Below are 20159 nucleotides of genomic sequence, written 5' to 3'. Positions count from 1 at the left end.
GGTTTTACCCAGACAGTCCGGTTTTTGGCTTCTGTGTCCAGGTGCCAATGGGTTGCCAGGTGCCTGGTTTTCCACCAGAAAGTCTGATCAAAAAGGGGACCTGGAAGTGTCCAGTCAGATGTACTGACCAGACACTGAAAGTCCAGTTACCGTAGGGTTGGAGGCGGCGCCGGGTCATTAACCCATGCCAGCCCCTGCTCAGCTGGGTTTCAGAGTAACAGCCGTGTTAGTCTGTATCTGCAAAAAGAAGAACAGGAGTACTTGTGGCACCTTAGAGACTAACAAATTTATTAGAGCATAAGCTTTCGTGGACACGAAAGCTTATGCTCTAATAAATTTGTTAGTCTCTAAGGTGCCACAAGTACTCCTGTTCTTCTTTTTGCAGATACAGACTAACACGGCTGTTACTCTGAAACCCAGCTGAGCAGGGGCTGGCATGGGTTAATGACCCGGCGCCGCCTCCAACCCTACGGTAACTGGACTTTCAGTGTCTGGTCAGTACATCTGACTGGACACTTCCAGGTCCCCTTTTTGATCAGACTTTCTGGTGGAAAACCAGGCACCTGGCAACCCATTGGCACCTGGACACAGAAGCCAAAAACCGGACTGTCTGGGTAAAACCTGGACGGGTGGCAACGCTAGGTATGGCAGCTGATCGTTTTCGCTCTGGAGGTTCCTGGTTCAATCTGGTGTGTTGGACAAGAGAGCAACTGTTACACAAGACCTCTAGATTTCACGTATCCAAGGGACATTGACGCCTACTAGTCCTTCAGTCTCCACAGTGAGAGGGCCTGGGCTACCAGCAGGTCTGGGCAGAGGTGCGGGAGACAGAAGTGGGTAGTGCTCTCGCTATTGTCAGCTGGGCCCTGAAGATGAGGTGGGGTGGAGGCTGGGGATAGGAAGGGGCACGCCGGGGAATAGCAGCTCCCTCTAGCATTGATCCCCAGCAAGTCTGCAGGGCACTGACTGACGTGAGTTCCCTCTCTGCTACACAGAACCCCCCCTGAAGGGGCAGTTCTAAGGAGATAGCCACCAGGCAGCTGCAGGCACAGGGCCTCCACACTGATAAACTTACACCTCCATGGATCCCCTGGGATCTGACCTACTGGCTTAGGGGGATGAATCAAGAAGTTCAAGGAACTTCTAGCCTGCCATGTGGGACTGGCCCATCAATGGGTGATAAGCACCCTTAACCTCACAGGGTTGCATTATGTAAATGAGAGCAAAATTTGCCCCACCCCAGGCATAATTCCCACTGAACCCAAAGCCTCTGGGATGAGAAAAATGTTCTTCATTAAAGGAAAGGCTTTTAGCAGAGAGTCTTGGGTAGTAGCTGGGTAGTGGACACCTCTATTGCAACAAACTGTTCTGCTGTTGCATTTCTGCAATATGCATAGTTGGGCTTTCTGAATTTCCGCTGTAATTGTGTATGTCCAGAAACTGATTCACCCACCATGGAAATGCAGCTACCTCCAGTGTGCAAATGAAATAGCCCCTCTATTGGTAGAGGAAAATCAGGAATAATACAGCCAATTAACATTAGAGGGAAATTTGTCCAGATCTCACCACATTGCAGCCCTTGAGATCTCCCGTTAAAATATTACCCAGGCTTAACTCTTCTGTACTCATGAGATCTGTTGAGATCTCCTCCCTAGGTAACTGGGCAACAGGATATGAAAGCAAAGATCCAGTAGAGAAACCATGAATGTTGCCTTTCTAATAAATGTGGTGGCCATGCATATGAATGATATAGTCCTTTTACTATTGGCCTTGGAAATAGCAGCCAGCATTTAAATAAGAAGCTAAGCAAATTAAAAATGAGAACTTATGCTAGCAATGCTGAATCCACCCTTTATCACCAAGGGGCAAATTTTGATCCAAAAAGCAGGTCAACATTTTTAATGTACAATCTGTGACTGTCTCTTTAATAATAAATGCGTTGCAATTCCTGGCATAGACAAGTGGCATTTGCCCATGATTTGTGTAGGGAAACTTTTGTCACACTGAGTGCAGTAGAGAAGTCAGTGATGACTATGCTGCAACAGAAAAGCATCAGGCTTAATCCATTTGACACATGTCTTTATTTTTCTATCCCACTCAATCAGACACCATTGTCTTAAGCACGCTGGTTTTGCCAGGGGATTAAATATTGGTGCTAACACTTGAGAGCAAACTGAAGTCTCAAGCTGAAATGGTTAGGAAATAATACTTACTGGGAAAAATATATATTTGCATCATGATATGAGAAAGTTTGTCACTTGAAAAATGCTGGTTTTATTACAAATAATTTATATTTTTTTCACCGACTCCAGCTGTTTCACAAAAATTTCTCTAGATGCCATCAATGTGATTTTTTTTTCACCTTTCAAACCACTCAGACTGAACTGAAGGCTGTTATTTTTCCAGGCGAGATTGAGTGTGCTAGCTGGATTTTGCTGTAACAGACTCTGATGTGGTGAGATTCTGTATCATATATCACAGTCAGGAATCATTTAACCTGCTTGGTCTTGGGAAAGTGGAACTCCTTTGAAGAGACTGTTAAGAACGTAAGAGCAGCCATACTGGATCAGACCAAAGGTCAATCTAGTCCAGTATCCTGTCTTCCAATAGTGGCCAATGCCAGGTGCCCCAGAGAGAATGAACAGAACCAGGTAATCATCAAGTGATCCATCCCCTGTCGCCCATTCCCAGCTTCTGGCAAACAGAGGCTAGGGACACCATCCCTGTCCATCCTGGGTAATAGCCATTGATGGACCTATCCTCCATTAATTTATCTAGTTCTTTTTTGAACCCTGTTGTAGTCTTGGCCTTCACAACATCCTCTGGCAAGGAATTCCACAGGTTGACTGCATTGTGTGAAGAAATACTTCCTTTTGTTTGATTTAAACTTGCTGCCTGTTAATTTCATTGGGTGACCCCTAGTTCTTGTGTTATGAGAAGGAGTAAATAATACTTCCTTATTTACTTTCTCCACACCAGTCATGATTTTATAGACCTCTATCATATCCTCCCTTAGTCATCTTTTTTTCCAAGCTGAAAAGTCCCAGTCTTATTAATCTCTCCTCATACGGAAGCCGTTCCATACCCCTAATCATTTTTGTTGCCCTTTTCTGAACCTTTTCCAATTCCAATATATCTTTTTTGAGATGGGCCGACCACATCTGCATGCAGTATTCAAGATATGGGCATACCATGGATTTATATAGGCAATATGATACTTTGTCTTATTATCTATCCCTTTCCTTATGATTCCCAACATTCTGTTTTCTTTTTTGACTGCCGCTGCACATTGAGTGAATGTTTTCAGAGAACTATCCACAGTGACTCCAAGATCTCTTTCTTGAATGGTAACAGCTAATTTAGACCCCATCATTTTATATGTATAGGCATCATTTTATATGTATATGTATGTTGTGCTGTTACAAAATATCCCCATGCGATCCTTCTCTTTCTTCAAAAGCCTACTGTGGGTTTATTATTATCACTTTATTGCTGGTACTACGGTAGCACCTAGAAGCTCTTTTATGGTGAACAATGGCAGAACTCTCATTCATTAGAGTCCAGAGAGATGGTTTTGCCTGGTTCCCAATGCACTTGGACTTGAGCTTCAGAGTTAAAGTTTCATGCCAGTGTTGCCAACTCTCTTGATTTTATCAAAGTCTCATTTCACTTGATGCTTTTCACAGAGTTGTACCTCCTGCAGTCCTGTGAGTTTGGGAGAACCTCCGCTTTCATCAAAAGAGAGACCGCACGTTTCGAGCCCTTGTAGTTGCAGTGAAAAGCTGGAAAATGTAACCCAGTTTCACCCTAAAGATTAAAAAACCAAAAAGCAAATAAAACAAGCCCCAAATGTATTTTTTTTTTAAACTTCACAATTTTTAAGTCAATTTTGTGGTTTTTTGGAGGGTCTGGTACATAACTCCGGAACACTTGGAGTTGGCCGTACTGTGTAACTGGTCTCATATTCGACTATGGAGAGGTTGAGAAATTAAGAGCAGAGGTTGTGGGGGGGAAAGGACACCACTGACTCCTCCCCTTGTGCTCCGTGTCCTCTTGAATACAGCAGAATGCACGTGACCCATATTAACTGTCTGTTTTACCCACAGTTGTTCCTTGCCCTGCCCACTGCCTCGTCTGTTGGCTTTGCATCTTGCCAGCCAGGGCCGGCTCCAGCGTTTTTGCTGCCCCAAGCAGCGGGGGAAAAAAAAAAAAAAGCTGCGATTGGTGGCAATTTGGCGGCAGGTCCTTCCCTCCCAGAGGGACCGAGTGACCTGCCTCCGAATTGCCACTGAAGAGCTGGATGTGCCGCTCCTTTCTGTTGGCTGCCCCACCACCTGCTTGCTGTGCTGGTGCCTGGAGCCGGCCCTGTTGCCAGTCATGCTCACGTGGTCAGAATCCTTTGGTGCCACCCTTCCTGTCCCCACTGGCCACCTGCTTAGAATTTTTATTTCCCAAAAGCACGAATAAGACCCGAGGGAGGAAGGGTATGAACCTCTCCCTTCCTCACTAGCTGAGCCAGGAATCGCCAGTGGAAAATCCCTAGGAGTGCACTCTGGATCCCACTTAGAGTCACCATGGATTCACCATCCTTCACCACTTTGCACCCAACCTCACATGCCATAAGTGCGTAGCCCTACTCGTGTAAGCAAGGCCTACTTGGCTGAGTGAGGGATTTCAGGATCGGGCCCCTTTCCCCTGCCATTTCTCAAAGGCTGCATTAAGAACTCCTGGTCCTGTCCTTCCTGGGAAGGTATTTTCCTTCTGCCCCTCTCTTCCCCTTACAATTAATTAGCTAATAATTTTGCTACTGATCCATCCCTCATTAAAAAGCTGAATCCCTTTCGTTAGATCTGGTCGGAACAAAGGTGGGAGAATTTATGTCTTAATTTTAGTTCATTATGGCGGAGAGCATCCTCTCCCATCCCTCTGCTTCCCTGCACTCCCCCTGCCAGCCCCTCCCTCTTCCTTTAGAGGATCAGTTATCACCGTGCCCCGAAACTCCTCACGCTCCATGGAGGCAATGGAGGAGCCATCACTGCCCTTTATCTTCCGCTGCCTCATTAAGAGAAATGAACCTGAGTCTGAGAGAAATGACACCAGGGAAATAAAAGTGTAATCCCTTGGTACCGCCTATAATGAATTGTTATGAAAACCATGAAAATATCTGTCTGCGGATATTGTTCTTTGATTTGAAGTCAGTGTTATAAGCGGTAATTTTTGTCATTAAAGCTGTTAATCTGCTCGGTGTTCCTCATAAGCTTTATGAAGAAAAACAGCCCTGCTGCCTCCATGCTCATGCAGGGAGCTTCTGAGCAGGGCTACATGAGCAGAGCGCCGTTGAATAATTAGCTTTAATTACGGTGGAGGTTGCTATCTGGCTCGCGGATGGGGCTATGCCGCTGCAGCGTGATGTCCACCCCAGCTGGCCCAGCCCAAGCCCGTCGGCCCGCTGTCCCTAACGCCAGCCCTATCCAGTCAGCCCTGGGCTTCTGGGTGCAACGTGAGGCACTGAGCCTCCCAGATGGGAAGAGCCATTGGAACTCTTCCAATCTCGGGGTTGCTTCCTGCTCGACTGCAGCATCCTGAGGGTAGATGAGCTCAGGTGAGCCGTAGGGATTGAGAGCGAACGGAGCCCTGCTACAGCCATTCCCTGAACACCTCCTCCAGCCTCCACAGCTCCTGGCCTTCTGTCCGAGGAGGAAAGAACAAGGCTCCCTTCGGAGTCTACCAAAGCCTCTCCTGAATCAGACCAAAGGCTGGGCATGCTGCCTGCACAGTTTTCCCAAAGCCCTTCTAGCCCAGAGTGCTAGAAATCAGGGCCAGGCACCAATTGCAGGTCTTGCGCATGGCGGTGTAGAATACTAATCACTAGGCCATCAGATAAGAGGCGTTTTTAATTGCTCCTTCTAGTCGCTGAACATCAGAGGAATGGAGAGAGCAAGAGACGAGAAAGTCTCTATTGACTTTAATTAAGTCCTCCCTCGCCGGGTGAGCTTCTGTACCAGTCTGCTGTTCCCAGGCTGTTGGGCTCAGCTCTTCATCCGTGCACGTAGCTTGCTAGGCTTACTGGTATTTTTTCCCATGATGTGCTCAGCACGGTCCCCGCCCTGGGGAGCCCACTCTTCACAATCAGAACGGTAACACTCCCCGGTTGGAGGCAGGAGAAAGCACTGAGCAAATGAGCAGCCAAAGAGTGGCTACGCAGGGGAGCCAATGGACACAGCGCCAGAGCCTCGTCTCTGTGCTGCTTCCATGGAGGTGGAGCCAAAAAACCTGGATGCAGGTATTTTCCCTTAGTAATTTACAGCGTCATAGAAGATGCATCTTGCATGGTTAGCTGCAATCCAGTGGATGTGAGTGAGTGTTTTCCCGGGGAGGGAAATAGGCAGAGAAGGGAATCCACAGTACTTTTCAAACCACCACGTAGACTCACTCTTGGGCTCATAGGACAGTAGGACCTCTTCTACGTCCGCTAGTGCTGGGGAGGTCGCTTGCAGATTGTGTGGCTTAGCAAGGAAAAAATGCAGTGCATGAGAAAAGCAAGGCCCACTGCATTAGCGAGATGTAAAGCAAACCCCGAACTCGTCTGCATTATTGTGAGGAAGGCCCAAGCCTAGTGCAGGTGGCAGAGGTTCGCACAGTCACATGTACTAGTAGTAAGGTGGAGCAGTAGCACCAGTGGCCAATTATGAGTGTGTTAGTGGCCTTTGGGCCACCGCTCAGAGGTCAGGTAGTGATGGCCCATGAGAGCATGACATCACCCACACTGGCTCTGGCCCTAGCACCAGTCTTATTGGTCAGTGCTTGAGTAAACTGATTTCACTGCAGATTGGCAGGTTTGCTGTTTAGCCCCATGCGTTTCACTGAGTTCAGGTGGGAAATGCTGGCCAGCTCACAAAGTCCTGGACACTTACACCTGGGAGGAGATGGGGAGATGTCATCCACTTTAGATCACCATCAGCAGATGGGCTTGATCCGGTTCCAGGTGAAGAAGCGCCCATCCTGCTAATGGAAGGGCCATGATCATGGTTATAATGCTGCTGGCAGAAGCAGAGGGCCTGGGATCTCTTAGCAGGAATGAGTGAGAGGAGACAGAACAAATTCCGCTGTAATTCCACCATCTGTCACAACCTAGAGGTCCAATTCTGCAAACCCTCACTCCCAGGAGTAGTCATTCATGTGGGTGATCACACTGAAGTCACTTGCAATACCTGCCTAAGGATCTACAGGATCAGGCCAGAGGCCCAATGCTTGAAGGGCACCTGCAGGGTTAAACTCCCGTTGGTCACTAATTTAATCTCTTTCCCTACAAATCGAATGAGAATGATCAAGGGGTCTGGATAAACTGTGACATGGAGAGATGTCCTCAATGCTCTACTTCAGGTAGAGGAGACCAAAATACAGGGCAGATTTCCCATCTTAGTCCTCAGCTTCTATGCAAAGTAGCAGCGAGGCACAGACTTTTCTCCCACTGCTTCTCACATCCCAGAGCCTAGTCAGTATTTTATAGTCCTCCTTTGGATTTAGGAACAAGATGATCAGCAAAAGGAACTCGCAGACGCCGCTAACGTGGTAGGCTGAGCGTGCTGACAAGAAGTCAATGATTCTTTCTGACATGGCTCTGCGAGTAGCAAAAGGACGCCTGTAGGATGAGTCATGTTAATAGAAGGAAGGAATGTATGACTTGAGATTTAGGACAGATGTCAGGTTCAGAGAAGTGTGGGGTAAGGCATAGTAGCAGGAGACAACGTGTCAGAGTGATGTTGACTCCCCCCTCTCTTAATTTTTTATGTTGTTTTGGCAGGTCCCTTGGGGGGAAGGAGGGAGGGAAGGGAGGAAGGATCCCATGCAACATCCCCAACCAAACGGAAAAGACCTCTTCCCCACACAGGAGTGACCCATATGAAATACAGATGGTTCAGCAAATCCATGCTGGCATAGGAGCAACCTTCCAGAGCTTGTGGGGACGGCTCCATCCGTCCTGCGAATTCTAACCAGGAGTCCCAGGGGGAGTGGTTCCTTGTCTTAGACCTTGTCTGTACCCAGAGGTTGCACCGGTCTAACTAAAATCCATTTAAAAACCAGGTTAGTTCAACCAGGGTAACCCCCTGTGTGGCTATTGGTAAAGCGGGTTCTATTGGCTTCCCTTGCACTTGTACATCTCCTGACACAAGCCGGGTTTTAACCAGCATTAGAATGTGCCCAGAACGGTTTGCACTGGTGCAAGTCACCAAGGCTCCCAAGGAGGCTGCAATGCAGATCCCTTCTCCTCACAGTTTTTAGCAGCACTGCTCGCTTCTGCCTTGGGAGCAGTCTGAGTTTCTCAGCTCAGCTCCTCGCTCAGGAGAGGGAAAGTGGGGACTCTCCAATGGAAACGTGACCCCGTCCCTACACTGTGCAGGAAGCTAGTGTGTGTTGCATCCCCATTGGTGACTGTAACACGTGCTCCATAGTAATAAGTAAGGAGAGCTCGCAGCCAGAGCTGGAGAAGGATTCCCTGCCATCTACCCATCCAGCTCCTGTTTGCTTATCCTTCCCCACGCCTTGGCCCCCACGCGAAGCAGAGCTACAGGGGAAGTTTTCCCAGTTCTGCCGCTGTTCTGTGGAGTGGGATTCACACCTCTCCCATGGGGCAGCGCACCTCCACGCAACCCTTTGCATTTAAAATGGCCCTCTGCTCAGCCTGGCTTCCAGTTTTGTTGGCACAGCTTATGGGCACAGTCCGATGTCTGAATGCCAGCATGCGTGTAGCTGCAAAACTGGAGGCTGTTTTAAAACTCAGGGTCACTTTTTTTTGGATGTACAGCACCTAGCACAACCGGACCCTGATTCAGGATTGGGCCCCTCGGGGCTTCTGTAATACAGGTAAATAGCAATGATAGCCTTCCAAACACAACTGCAGACTTTGGCTAGATAATAAACCCCCACAGTGCTATGCTGACATAGAGCCATGTTATCTCCAGTTTACAGATGGGGAAACCGAGGCAGAGAAGAGGAGTGAGTTGCTCAGGCTTACAGAGGGAGGGTAGGAACTCAGGAGCTCCTGGCTCTCAGGACTATACTCAGACCATTAGAGCATATCTTCTCTGTGTGTCTGCAAAGCGAGTTGATTAGAACCCTTGGGGAAGCGCTGACTGCTCCACCATGTCGTTAGCGATTCAGCAGCCAGTGTCAGCTGAACAAACAGATAACAGAGTATCGTGCTTTTGCTTGCCTCCTGTTACCACAGCAGAACAATTCCAATTCCCACGTTTTACTAAATATGAGCCTTTTCGTTGAGTTGTCTCTGGTGGGTCAGGAGGTGGAAAGGGAGGAGAGAGATGATGAGGAGAGAGGAAGGATGTTCCAGTGTTTAGTACACTAGCCTAGGATTTAGGAGAGCTGGCTTCAAGTCCTCGTTCTGCCACCGACTTCCCATTAGACCTTTGGCCAGTCACTTAGCCTTTCTGTGCCTCAGTTCACCCATCTGTACAATGGGAACAACAGCCCAGCCTTGCCTCACTGGGCTGTTGTGAGAATAAATACATCCAGGATTGTGGGGTGCTCAGATACAAAGACGAACCTAAGATAGATGGGCTGAGTCATCCCCGTCTGACATCCATGCCATCTCCAGTAGTTCGAATGTCAGAGGACTGTAAGGTCTGTGGCGGTTCTGCTGAATTGGCCTCCAGTGCCTTAACAGCGAGAGTCAGGCTCCGAGCTGTGGCCAGCACAGTCTGGCTTGGAAGCGTGGGAAACTGAACAGTGAGAGACAAAATCTCCTCTATCAAGGGCTGTTTTCCTGGGGCTGCATTTTCCGATGCTTCCAGCACATTTTTTGGGTAATCTGTGATCCTGGAGCAACATTTGAAAGAGAAGTATTTTATCTATAAAAAAACAATTCATCCAGCAAACTGGGAGGGTCAAAGCGGTCACCAATAAAAGTAAATGAAACTCTTCTGGGTTCACGCTGCCATCTTCTGCTGAACCCATTAGCCATTAGCTGTAAGTGCAGAAGGGCGAATTGGGTTTTCCTCTTGATTCTTTTCAATATAAGGCACATTTTTAAAAGGAAAGTCCATTCATACCAATGAATGGCAGGCACATTGCCGGCGTGTTTTCCATGTATTATTGCTGTCCCTGGTCCATCCGCTAGTAAGGAAAAGGTTAAAAGTGAATCCTAAAGGCCTCGTTGAAGTATGTTTCCTTCTCCCCCCCTCAAGACTCTGGCAGCAGAAAGGTGGTTCAGTGGATAGGGCCCTGTAGAGGGACACAGCAGACCTCTGTTCTATTCCTGATTCTGTCCCTGACCTGCTGTGTGATCAGGGGGGTGTCATTTCACTGTCATTTCTCCATCTCATTAAGCTGTAAGTTCTTTGGGACACAGGGTTTGCACTGTGCTTAGCACACTGGGATCTACTTTTGGTTGTGGGCCCTAGGTGCTACTGGAATAACAAATAATCTCTTCTTTCAACTGTCTGCCCATGGCCTCCTGCTGCAGGTATCCCAGAAGTGCATTTCTGAGATGTCCTAAACGGAATCAGTACTGAAACAACAACTGAGGTAGGCAGGATTGAATCTGCTTATTAAGGTCATACATTCATTTAGGATTGAGGCATGTACTGGGGCTCTGAGAAGCTCTCAATTAGGAGGTGGCATTTTCCATCATGCAAGGCTGGGCGCACTTAGGACACTTGTCTTAGACTGCAAGGTTTTTTCCAAGAGAGAGATGTCTATTTATCTATCCACTCTAATCTCTCTGGTACCTGGGGGCCACTAGATCAATGCATTTGTCATGTAGGAGCAGGAGCAATTGGCATTCTCCAGTTGGAGGGAGATAATTCTTCTTAGAGGGAGAGCTCAGCCGCCCCCTCACCATACATGAACAAAATTATTCAGTGTCTCTTTGCTGGTTGGTGGTTCCTATTGGATAAGGCTAGCAGTATTCTCTTCCTAGCTGTTAACTAGAGCTGGCTGAAAAATAAGACATAATTTTCACAAACACGTTCATGAAAATATCGTCCCCTTTTTCTCTGACATGTTTCAAAGGTTTGGACCATCTCCGTAAGCTGGCTGAAAAAATGGGACAAAGTTTGCATGAAAAATTGACTCCTTTTTTCATCAACATTTCAAATTTGTCCCCAGTTCAAAGGTTAACCATGGATCAAAGGCTTAATTCACACCTTTGCGTGGCACAGCCCTGACTAACCGATGTGACCCGATGAAAGTAATGTGTGGGAGGAAATCCAGCAGCACTAATCCCAGCCTCCTGATTGGCTAAGTGGATTCTACCAGTGAACTAGCCAGTAGTGTGGGCAGCATTTCTTGTCCTCCCTTTCACACACAAGCAGAGGCTTTCATCAACATTTTTACTATTGAAATCTTGTTATCTAACCGTGCCTCCCATTACTAAGGGATCTGAGTGCCCCACAATCTTTGTAATGTATTTGTCCTCACAGCACCCGTGGCAGCTCATGGAATGTCTCATCCTTACCTTACAGATGGGGCCCTGAGGCAGAGAGAGAAAGATAACGTGACTTGCTCAAGATCACTCAGGAAGTGTTTGGCCAACCAGAGAATTCGACTTGGGTCTCCTGAGTCCTAAAATAGCACCCTAACCACTAGACCTTCCTCTGCTTCACCACTCAGGCCAGCAAAACGCAATTAAGGGACTTGGGGATAGACACTCTTTTTATTCTTTGGTCGTGAATAGAGCTTGCTGCTTGTCATACATTTTTAAAGTGTGCTTTTGTGCTGCTGCAAATATGAGATCCACCTCTCATATTTATCTTCTGTCAGAAAACCAAGGAACACGATTATTGGAATCAGTCCCGCTTATGCTTTATAGGAAGCCCTCTATTGCCTATGATTCTGCGCTAGTGTTTTGGTTTTTTTAAGGCTGTCTCCATTCAGTGACACCATGTCTAGGTCTCATCATAACAACTAATGAAAAAGCAAACCCAACAACCCATCATCAGGTTCACATGTCCTTTAGGATTCGCTAATATCACAGTGAGTCAAGCTGCAGCTCGATCACTTTGGCTGCAGTGTTTTATGGCTGCACTGACCTGCTGATGTCACACGGTCATGTGGGATGAGATGTGGGGTTAGCAGCATGCTGTCTCCTAGGAAACAGAAAAGTCACAGGGGAGACGGGAGAGCAGGTCCCAGAAACCAGCAGCAGGGAGCTGGGCGAAAGGAGACAGAATTTCAGTGGCCCATAGAGGAAAATGTGACTTTTAGTACTGCTGGCCGTGTTCTCATCCGTTCCCTCAAATCCAATAGATCAACATTCTCCTTAGTAGGCAGGAGGCTCCTGCCAATGAGCTATGACATTACAGCGAACCAAATCACATGCAGCTATCAACAAATGAGCACAGAAAAAGCCACAGTCTGCACAATGAGCTGTCAACAATAGCACAGTGCAAACTGCATCTCTGAATGAATTACAATTAAGACATCAACTTTTCCATCTAGGGACTTCTTTCAAAGGGATCTTGCTCCCTGTGGCATGTATAATTAAAGACCCTATGTTTTCTGCTATGGGGTTATCAACCTTAGCAGCGTATTAATACCAACGCAGTGGGCTCACACCAACGATCAGCTTCTGAAGCCAAAAAAGTATGACAACCCCTTAATAATCTATGGAAAGAGTCTCTTTGACTAGCTTGAAAACCATAATCCGAGTTGTCTCAGGGTCACTAGCTACACTGATGCTCTCTGTCTTGTTGTAATAATGACGTCATTTAAGTATTTAATGTATTATATATATATATATATATATATATATATATATATATATATATATATATTTATTTATTTATTTATTTCTATTACCACAGCACCTAGGAACCCCAGTCAAAGACCAACATCCCATTGTGCTGGGTGTTGTACAGACATATATCAAAGACAACAGTTTCTGCCCCAGAGAGCGCACAATCTACATGCCAGACAGGATGCAATAGGTAGGAGTGAGCAGGTTGGAGGAATGTAGTTCTAATGAAATTAACAGAGTTTAGCAGAAAAGTCGAAACCCCAGTTCACCACTTGACTAACAGATGGTGATGGGAATAACTTGTAAACGTCATGGCACAGGTGGGTTGTAAGGAATGATTTACTAGAGAATAAGGTGCTGGCTTTGTGAATTTTGACCGAAACTTTTGCATGTGGGGTGGGATGTAGGGTTGGCTTGAGGGAGAAGCAGACAGGCAGGTTTTCAGGTTTCATGTGCAGTGTTAAGCCTCTTTGTGTATTGAAACACAGCCTCTTTTCAAGAGTTTCCCATGATTTTTCTTCCAGTTTTGTAATGGGAAAAAATACCCCAAACAAACAAAACCCCCAAATCAGAAAAAGTTTTTGGTTCTCAGATTTTTTTGGTAGAATTTTTCAGTGTTTAGTGACAAAAAATCAGATTTTGAAAGCTAAACTCTGAAATTTTTAACTGAAAATTTCAATTAACAACTTTTATTAACAAAATTTCAGCTTCTATTTTTAATTTTTTTAAAAACCCAAAGTTTCAACCAAACTGAACATTTTCTGCCAAAAATTTTGTGGTGGCCAAAAAATTGGACAAAAATTGTTCAACCAGCTGTACTGAAAACAAAGTGAAGATGTAAAAAATACACTTGCCAAAGGCTACTTAAAGGGAGCACATGTCCCTCCGCATGGGAACAATGAGAACTGAGCAGTTCCTGCTAAAGGCCTTTTTCTCAAATCACCAAACAGTGCTTCCTCTACCTCACTGAGACATTTTCCTCCTGTGTTAGATCATTGATGAAGAACATCTTGGAGATGGGAAAAATATTCCACAACCAAAGAGTGAAATAATTAAAGGTCAAAACTGCTTTCTCAGCTCCAAATTGTTGCTTCAGGAGAGACTGAATATCAGTGGGCATTCTTTGTACTTATTTACAAGACAGTAGCGTGCGTGAGGCCTCACCTCAAATCAGGGCTCTGCTTTGCTAGACAGTCTACAAACATATAGCAAGGAACAATCTCTGCCATGAAGAGCTTACAGTCTAAAGAGACAAAGGGTAGGAGGGGAAAGGGAGGCAAAGAGCTTCCCTTGACCTTACTGGGCGTTCCATATGGAGATTAAATGCAGAACATATGGTGCCGACTGGGGAGGGAAAGTTTGCCCTAGAAGATAGCACAGTTTCACGACAAGTGGTGATAAATAACTTTTTAAATATAGCTCCAGGGAAGAGGTAGTTTACTGGAAAGGAAAAGCTGCACTGGCTAAGGAAGACTTGTGAAGAAAAATGATGCTCTTTGTTCAGAGGAATTTTTGGCCTGGAAAGCAACTCACTGAGTAAACTATTCAGAGGGGCAGAACGAAAAGAGAAAGCTTTGGGGAGATTTCTGCTGGAAATTGTGAAATCTTTTTTTTCTTCCCAAATGCAATTAAACAATAATAGCAGTGCGTAGCACAGTTTATGAAGCAATAATTCAGTTCCCAAATGGAGAAACCAGGATGCTGATGGCTAAGTCACTTATCCCGACGAGGGAAACAGATTATTGCTGAGGAAGCCAGCGGGATGGAATTGTTATAATTATTCCACTGTCTGAGTTTATCGGTTAAAGAATCTGCCTCCCTTACTTATGTTGAACAGTGCTTTGAGAGGAGTCCTGTTAAAGTTATCAGGTCTACTTGTGGAGTAGAGTACTACTCTAGAGTACTACTGATAATGAATAAGGGTGGCAGGATCTGCAGTGCAACATGGCAGCTAACAAAGTGCAATTCTGGCCAATATACAGAGACGTAACATTATGGAGCAGGAATGTAACAACTCTCATGTGACTGCAGCTGGAATATCGTACCGAGTTCTGAGCACCTCATTAACAGAAATATCCTAACAAATTGGAAGGGATCCAGAGAAGAGCCAGTCAGTCAGAGAAGCTGATTTACAAATCCAGATGGGCCTGAGATGCCGATGTCCAATCTGAAACCATCTCCAAACTCCCCCAGATTTCAGAGGTGGGTGCCTGGGTACCCAACTTCTGCTCACAGGAAGTATTGCTCGTTTTTGCATTCAATTAGTCGTAAACTGGGAAGTCAAAACTTCAGGCCTGCCGGGAATTTGACCTGTGCATCCTAACCCAGTTCTCAGCTATTTTCCAATAGGCTACTACTTCCTTGCATTGTCATACACTTTAACTAGCTGCCGGTGTGCAATTCCTTGTTTTACAGATAATCTAACCCCTCTCAGTGAGCATCTCCACCCCAATGCGGTTACAATGGAACACAAACCCCAAGGAAGAAACAGAAGGTCTTTATTTCAGTTTTCACTTTCTATTGGCTGGTTGCTTCTGTCTCTTCTAATTGCTTCTTCTTGCAGGGATAATATTCAAGGTGCTGGAGTATATGTGCAAAAAACAGCTCTTTTGTGGCTCTCCGACCCCTCTGGGTACTTGCAGCATGGAATTGGCTCCCAGCGCCTGTTTGAACATAATACTCCGTTCTTGTATAGTGATATGCATTTCCCAGTGTGCTCTACAGTCACTAACTAAAGAATTAGTCTCCACAACACTTTCTGGGGTATAGAAGTGTTACTAGCCCCATTTTGCAGATAGGGAAATTGAGACAAAGAGAGGTTAAAATGACACACCGAGGCAGTCGAGCTGGGATTAGAATTAAGACAGCCCTGTTCCGATCTGCACTAGACTGAACTAAATGCTCTTTCCTATACACCAACACAAGTCATGGACATGATCCCTTGAATAACTGAGACAGCCTCCAGGGGGGCAGGAAGCTATAATTATTAATACACTTAAAGAAACAAGTTTGATTGCTGGATATATAGGGTGACCAGATGTCCCGATTTTATAGGGACAGTCCTGATTTTTGGGTCTTTTTCTTATATAGGCTCCTATTACCCCCCACCCCCGTCCTGATTTTTCACATTTGCTGTCTGGTCACCCTATGGATATATGTGCCATGATGTTTATTAAAACATTTTTATTATAATTGATTCAGTTTTAGGCCTTTTAACCAATGAACCCCTCTGCCTGACTGCACAAAACCGATCCATCCTTTGATCATGAACACATGCACCCCCATTGTATTAGTTAAGACATGATGAAACATTGAGGACAATGTGCAAATATATAACAGCCGGGAACTATGCAGATTATGTTTTGTATGACACTGCAAGAGTTAAGCACTCCAGGGCCTTGAAGAAGGAAACCAGTTCTTGTAGAGAATGAACCATAAAAGCAATTAAAGCCCAACCCAATATGAAAATATTGCATAATGCCATTTAAGGGTCCCATTTGGAATTTAGATCCCCGTTGTTCCCAAAGCACCAAAAAGTTAGCAGCAGTTTAGATTAAAAAGCCTGTTGTTTCCAAACCCACGTGCACGCTGACTGCTTTGTTCCCTTTGCTTGGCTTTAAAGCAGTAAGATAACATGATGCTGATATCTCGAGTCTTGCTTACACATACCCACTAACATCTGTCTGTTTTATATTGCGAATTCTGTCTGCAACATGAAATTATCCCCCAAACAAAGAATTCTCTCTTCAAATGAGGGAACAATAAATGCTCTAAAGGGTAAAAAAAAACCAAAGCACAAAACATCAAATGCTGTTGAACTCTGTGTAAGTGATCCTGCTGCACATGTCCATTGTAAGCCCGCCAGCTCCAAGCAGAGTGTGTTGTGATTGAATTTGCTCAGTTCAGTGTAAACAATGGGATCAAAACAGGGGCTTTTCTGATTAGTATTTTTTTAAAGTGTAAATGTGATGCTGGAAAGCCCCATCAGATGCTGTTCTGCGCTGGTGACATAAGATGGGGCTAAAATCTCTCCCAACTTCCTCGTGTAAGTACCTTAACTGATTTCCAGAGATTACAGACTGGAATAGCCACGTCACATCTGGAACGTTATAAAATTGGCAATGCTGAAAAGGCATTAGTAAACATTATTAAGAATTCCTTGCAGGCAATTAGACTCCAACAATATCTTTGGAGAGGGCATTTTTTTGTGTGTGCATCTTTATTTCTATCTTGCTAATGAGCGACTAATGAGCCACAGACTTGTTACCTAGGAGGAATATCTCAGCAAAGCTCTAGTGAACTTAAAAACAGTATTTACAAACTGATTATTGTTTGCATTCGTTATGCATTTTAAATGAGGAGGGATTGCAATAAAAAAAGAAAAGCCAGGAAACAAAATCGCTCCTGCTAAGAGATTTCTGAAACTCTGAATGTTGAAAGTGTAGGTTTCCAAGTGCGGAGACTAGGGCCTTGCGGGGTTCCCCCTACTTGTTTATTACCATATAATTCCTGCCTTCTCTGAGCACTGTAACACCCGCTTTGTAAGGATCAGAGGGTTATCAGTTCTTTTACTTTTTCTAACACAGGACAGAGACGAATTAGTTTGCTCAGAGACAGTGGCCATCCTCTTGCTCTCCGCGAATGGGAAGAGTTCTCACTCATGAGCTACACTTGCACTTTCAGACGAGACTATATCGATAGCCTGTTCCAGGAAGGATGGCCTTGGGCTTACAGCACAGGGCTAGGAGCGAAGAGATCTGGGGCAAGTCTCAACTTTGCTACAGACTCCCTGTGTGACCTTAGATAACTCACTAGGGACAGTTTTTCACAAATGCTTATCATCCATTTAGGCACCCAACTAAGGCGGCCAGGTTTTCAGAAGATCACAGCATCCAATGTGCTGATTTCTTTTGAAAATTTGGCCATAAGTATCCCTGTGGGAACCATTCCTCTGTGCTGAGCACTCAAAACTCTGCTCCCCTGAGCTCTTTTCAAAATAGGCCCTTTAATCTCTCTGTGGCTTCGTTCTCCCCTCTGTGAAATGGGCATAGTCAATACTTATTTTCTCCAACCGTTGTGTCTTGCCTGTTTAGATTGTGAGGCCTTTGGGGCAGGGACTTTCTCACGCAATGTGTATGTACAGCCCCTAGCACAGTTACAGCCCAGATTGGTTCAGCCCTCTAAGTGCTACTGTAATACAGATGATAATAAACCCTCTCTTATGGCCATAGCAAGCTGCATGCCTTTGGTTTTGACTGGATATGGAATCTAGTTATTGTCTGTCCATGAGGATGTGTATCGTTTTTTTTTAAATCCATTCAGGAAGCTCACCAAGACTGGTCTATATGGCTTCTTTTCTTTTTCCTTTTACCTGTATTAAAGGTCGGTCACTAAGGGTGCTCCAAAGAATCTCTGTGCCACAGGAGACCGAAATCTCCATTGCAGTCCATGAGCTGTGGTGCGGGTACAGTGGCAGACAACTTCAGTCTTAGTGATGTCTTGTAAGCATTTTCCATTAGACGTCTGCATGGAACTCGTTGTGATAAAGGGGAAGGCTAGGGTTGGGTTTATGCAAAATCTCTGCTTTGTTTCATACACCTTCACAGGCTTCAGGCCATGCCCCTCTCTGTCTTTGCTTGAATACAGACAGGTTGGTGGTATCCAAAAGTCACTTGTGACAGCTGTTCATATGGGCTATATGAAATGAGTTTGGGGGATCTCAGTCCAGTTCCTGTTGGACAAGAATCCATATCACCAATACTAAACAGAACCGTAACTGGCATCCTTCTGGACAAGAGTGCTCTATAAAAGAGAGATGTCTGTAAATAGGTAAATAGTTAGGGAATAAATAAGGGGCCAGTAGGTGTTGCTCAAGAATATACTGTACAGTCCTTGGGTTTGTAGGGCCAATGTAAAACTTGTTGTGGGCATTAAATGTGCTCCTGAGTGCAGCACTGTGGATTTTCAGTGGTCCTTTTGCAAATGGCCCCAACCTTTAGAATGAGCTGAACCTAAACCTGGAACTGTATTTTGGGGGGATAGAAATCCAGGGGTGGATTTTGTTGTTTGACCCCATTCCTAAGCATTGTGCCTATCTGAAAAGCAACCAGGAAACACATTGTCAGGAGAGAAAAAGCCTTTATTTCTAGAGCTGGTCAGAACATTTTGATGAAATGTTTTTTTTTTTTTTTCATTGAAATATGCTCTTTCATTGAAACCAAAACATTTCACAGTGACAATCTGATTCTGATGATGTTTTTGAGGGGAAGGTTTCTGAGGTCCACGGCTGACCCTCACTTCCAGAGAGAGAGAGAGAGAGAGAGAGAGGAAAACCCTGACCTTTGGGATCCAAAAATGGATGTTTCAGTATAATGCCATCTCATAAAAATGTTTGAAAAGTTTTGATTTCATTCCAATGCAGAATGAAAATATATTTTGAAACCTCAAAAGTCACCACGAAATGAAATTGTTGTGGTTCTCCAGCCAACTCTTTTTATTTCTCTTTGATTTTCTTAAGGAAGGGTTATTTACTCCTTCTCATAACACAGGAACTAGGAGTCACCAAATGAAATTAATAGGCAGCAGGTTTAAAACAAACAAAAGGAAGTATTTCTTCATACAATGCACGGTCAACCTGTGGAACTCTTTGCCAGAGGATGTTGTGAAGGCCAAGACTATAACAGGGTTAAAAAAAAAAAAGACCCTAGATAAGTTCATGGAGGATTGGTCCATTAGTGGCTATTAGCCAGGATGGGCAGGGATGGTATCCCTAGCCTCTGTTTGTCAGAAGCTGGGAATGGGCGACAGGGGATGGATCACTTGATGATTCCCTGTTCTGTTCATTCGCTCTGGGGCACCTGGCATTGGCCACTGTCGGTGGACAGGATACTCGGCTAGATGGACCTTTGGTCAGACCCAGTATGGCCATTCTTATGTTCTTGTTTTATTTTTCTCTAGGGTTTAACTTATTTAAATAGCACCTTCCTACAGTGCCCCACCACATCTTTCTCCTTGACCCCCTTTCCTTGCACTTCCCCACACAGTCTGTGTTCCACATGCTCATTTGTTTTATGTTGCAAACATCAGTGTGTTCACAGGAGGCTGCAACCAGTTCACATCCAGGACTTGGCATCCATTATAGGGTTAACAATAGACCATCATCCAGGTTTTTGAACCATTCTTCCTCACAGCTCTGCATCAGCTGGGCTGGGCTATAAACTTATGATTAGCAAGCACAGGGCAACCTGTTCCATCATTCCCCTACCTTATGTGCACTCACTATGAGGACTGTAAGCAATTGTGCTGGTAGGTATTAAATACAATATGCAGCACATGGCAGTGTAAAATTATGGAATTTGGGGTTTTTAATGAGCTCAGGTGCGATACAAAAGAACTTTTTTCTGTC

The sequence above is a fragment of the Trachemys scripta genome, chromosome 8 (genome assembly GCF_013100865.1).
Source record: "Trachemys scripta elegans isolate TJP31775 chromosome 8, CAS_Tse_1.0, whole genome shotgun sequence".
NCBI classification, from domain to species: Eukaryota; Metazoa; Chordata; order Testudines; family Emydidae; genus Trachemys; species Trachemys scripta.
The sequence above is the reverse complement of the archived record's forward strand: the minus strand, read 5'-3'. Positions refer to the sequence as shown.